The 3,883-nt window shown below is 47.3% G+C and overlaps 1 protein-coding gene across 1 annotated transcript in view; it reads left to right on the top strand.

Moving 5' to 3' along the window:
* SUCLA2 (succinate-CoA ligase, ADP-forming, beta subunit) overlaps positions 1-3,883 on the top strand; it is a 62,661-nt gene that overhangs the window by 9,237 nt on the left and 49,541 nt on the right. The gene's annotated exons all lie outside the window — the stretch shown is intronic.

Here is a 3,883-nt window from a genome sequence, read left to right as displayed (position 1 = left end):
CACCCCGCCCCCCAAATGGGTTTGGGGGGGGGGGCCGATGGGGAGGCGGGACCAGCCATGGGGAGCGGCTGCAGGCAGTTGGCCAGCCGGCCTTGCCCCTGATTGGAGTGGGGGGCGCCAATCAGGGGTGGAACTGGCTGGGGGAGGGGCCACAGGAGGTTGGCCCCCAGCCCCACCATTGGGGTGGGGCCAGCTGGGGGAGGGGCTTCAGGCCAATCGTGGTGGTGGGGGCCCATCAGGGGTGGGGCTGGCTGGGGGGAGGGGCAGCAGGAGGTTGGCCCCCAGCCCCACCTATAGTCGGGCTGGTTCGCTGGCCACAGTGGGCGTCATGGCAACTGGTCATTCCGGTCGTTACAGTGTTTCGGTCCCTTAGCCCGACCTGCACCCTCTCCAATCTGGGAGCCCTCTCCAATTGGGAGTTTCTGTCTGTCTTTGCAGTCATATGGCGAATTGTCTGAGACCCCAACTCAGTTTGGTTTGTTGCTCACAGAATAATAGAGGCATTTTTTTTTCTTTACTTCATTGGTGGAGATTTCCTGGAAGTTTTAGGATATCTTCCCTTTAATTTTTCCTAGACACTCTGATTTTACTTATGTCTCTCACCTTTGCTTTTCCTCCATCCCCCACCACAACCGTAACTTGCTCCAGGCTCACTTTGCTCTAGTGTCTAGGAGATCCGTCATTCCTAGATTCCCAGCATTCCTGGTGCTCCCCGTGCTCTGGGCTTCAGCTTCTGGTCCTGGGGCTGCCACCAGAACTACTATTCCCAGAATTCCTGGTGCTCCCCGTGCTCTTGGTTTTCCCTTCTTGCTTTGTCTCCGTCCCACGGCCTCCCACTCTGCCAAGTCCTCCAAGCTGCCAGCTCTCCCTCTCTGCTCTTGGTCTGGCGGCTTGGGGGGCCAAGTTCCCCAAGCTGTTCCACTCTCCGCCAGCTCTCCCGCTCTGCTCTCCACCCGGCGCCTGTGTATGCAAATTAACCCACCATCTTTGTTGGGTTAATTTGCATATTCACTCCTGATTGGCTGGTGAGCGTAGCGGAGGGATGGTCAATTTACATGTATATCTTTTATTATGTAGATCCTAGTAGATGCTGTAGTGAACATAGGGATGTATATGTCTTTTTGAATCAGTGTTTTTGGTTTCTTTGGATAAATATCCAGAAGTGGAATGCTGAGTCCTTCTTTGTCTCTTGCTATAGCTTGTTTTGTAATCTAATTTTTTTGTGATATAAGTATTGCTACTCCAGCTTTTATTCCATTTTCATTTGCATGAAATGTCTTTTTCCATCTTTTTACTTCCAGTCAGTGCATTGTTTTTTTAATCTGAAGTGGGTCTCTTGTAGGCAGAATGTGGGTGGGTCTTGTTTGCAGAATGTGCGTGGGTCTTGTTTTCTTATCCATTCAGACACCCCATGTCTTTTGATTGGAGCATTTAACCCAAATACATTTAAAGTAATTGTTAATAGACATGTAGAAATTGCCATTTTAATATTCATATTTTGTAATCTTTTTTTTCTTCTTAAAGAAGTACTTTTAACATTTCTTGTACTACAGGTTTAATGGTGGTAAACTCCTTTAGCTTTTTCTTGTCTGGGAAGCTCTTTATTTGTCCTTTCATTCTAAATGATGCTTTGCTGGGTAGAGTAATCTTGGTTGCAGGTCCTTACTTTTCATCACTTTGAATATTTCATGCCAATCCCTTCTGGCCTGCAAATTTTCTGATGAGAAATCAGTTGACAGTCTTATGGAAACTCCGTTGAAGATAACTAAGTTATTTTCTCTTGCTGTTTTTAAGATTCACTCTTTGTATTTAACCTTTGGCATTTAAATTATGCTGTGTCTTGGTGTGGGCCTCTTTAGGTTCATCTTGTTTGGGACTCTGCTTCCTGGGCTTGTATGTCTATTGACTTCGCCAGGTTAGGGAAGTTTTCTGTCATTATTTCTTTAAATATGTTTTCAACATTTAGCTCTCTCCTCCTTCTGGTACGCCTATGACATGAATGTTGTTACACTTAACGTTGTCCCAGAGGTGCCTTAAACCAGTGATTGCCAACCTTTCGGACCTCACGGCCACCAGTGCTCCGTGGACCACCGGTTGGCAACTGCTGCTCCAAAGGTTTCCTTAAACCAGCGGTTGCCAACCTTTTGGACCTCACGGACTACCAGTGGTCTGCAGACCACCAGTTGGCGACTGCTGCCTTAAACTATCCTCATTTTATTTGGATTCTTTTTTTTTCTCCCCTGTTCTGATTGGGTGTTTTCTGCAACCTTGTCTTCCAAATCACTGATTTGATTCTGTGCTTCACATAATCTGTTGATTCCCTCTAATATAGTCTTTATTTCAGTTATTATATTCTTAATTTTTGACTGGCTCTTTTTTATGTTTTCCATCTCCATTTTTATGTTTTCTGTCTCTTTGTTAAAGTTCTCATTGAGTTCATCTGTTCTTCTCCTAAGTTCATTGAGCATCCTTATGACCACTGATTTGAATTCTGCATCTGGTAGATTGCTTGTTTTGGTTTTGTTTAGTTCTTTTTCTGGAGTTTTGTTCTATTCTTTCATTTGTCTCCTCATTTTAACTCTTCCCTGTGTTTGTTTCTATGTATTAGGTAGATCTGCCATATCTCCTGATTTGGGCAGGTTGGCCTTATGTAGTAGGTGTTCTATGTGGCCCAGTGGCGCCATATCCCTGGTCACCTGGGCTGGGTGCTCTGGGGTGTCCCTTGTGTGGGTTCTTGGGCCCTCTTGTTGTTGAGCCTTGATTGCTATTGTCAGGTCAGTGGGTTGGATAGACCCTCAGGCTAACTTGCTGTGAGGACTGGCCATGAGTATAATGGACAAGCTGTTGTTTGGGGCATTGGTGTCTGCTGAGTCTGCCCTTTGGGAGTGTTGTTTGTGGAGCCAATTGTGGGGGTGCTCTGGACACTTGAATTTGCTCTGGGGCCTCTTGGAAGGGGCTCTGATGCAATCTAAGGTCAGCCACTGCCTGTGCCTGGCTCAGGGCCACCTGGTATGAGCTACAAAATGATCTGTAGATAATTGCCTTGTACTTGGAGGTGCCTAGGAGAGGTTAAGCTGCCAACTGAGGCCAGCTGCCATTAGTGCTTGTCTTTGGGCTGTTTAGCAAGAGGTATGGGGCATGCCATGGCCAGTTGCTGCTTGTTTGGAGTTGGGAACATTTGAGAGGTTTTGGGAAAGTTTGCAGCAGAATGGAGACAGGCTGTATAAAAAAGTTGCTGGAAGTCACTTGGTTGGGCCTGCAAGTTGGGTTGGATGGAGTCTCTGAGAATCAGCAAGGTAGTGCAAGTGGTGTTAGCCAGTTTAGTGTAGACTCAGATTTGGTGCCTGTCTGTGCCTGCAGGCTAGGTGGACGAAGTCCTTACCTAGGAACAACAGTGTCTGTGCATTTCTGTCAGGGAGAAAGCTGTTAATCCAGCCCTCACCTTGAAGCCAGACAATTCATTTCTTACCTGGATGGCCCTGGCACTTTTTGAGCTGCTGCCCCATTGCTGGAGCTCAGAATGAGTGAGTCCAGCAAATAATCCTTGTGCCTAGGACTTCAGCAGCCCTCTGTGGAGCCCTGGGCTGGGGAGCCTTGTTGGGGGGCGTGGGAACTCCTCAACGAGGATATGGGTGGTGAGGAGATTCTGCAGCCAAGCTATCCCTCCTGATTTTTAATCACCACGCCATGGATGTGGGGCCTTCCTGATCCATCTTTTTGCCCCTCCTACCAGTCTCTGTGGCTTCTTCTGTACTTCTTCATTCCTTTCCTTCCCTTCCCCTTCCCCTTCTCCCTCCTCCTCCCCTCCCCTCCCCTCCCCTTTTCTTTCTTTCTTTTCTTTCTTTTTTCTTTCTTTCTTTCTTTCTTTCTTTCTTTCTTTCTT

The sequence above is a fragment of the Myotis brandtii genome, unplaced genomic scaffold, assembly GCF_000412655.1.
Source record: "Myotis brandtii unplaced genomic scaffold, ASM41265v1 scaffold15, whole genome shotgun sequence".
NCBI classification, from domain to species: domain Eukaryota; kingdom Metazoa; phylum Chordata; class Mammalia; order Chiroptera; family Vespertilionidae; genus Myotis; species Myotis brandtii.
This window is presented reverse-complemented; position numbering and strand designations above follow the sequence as displayed.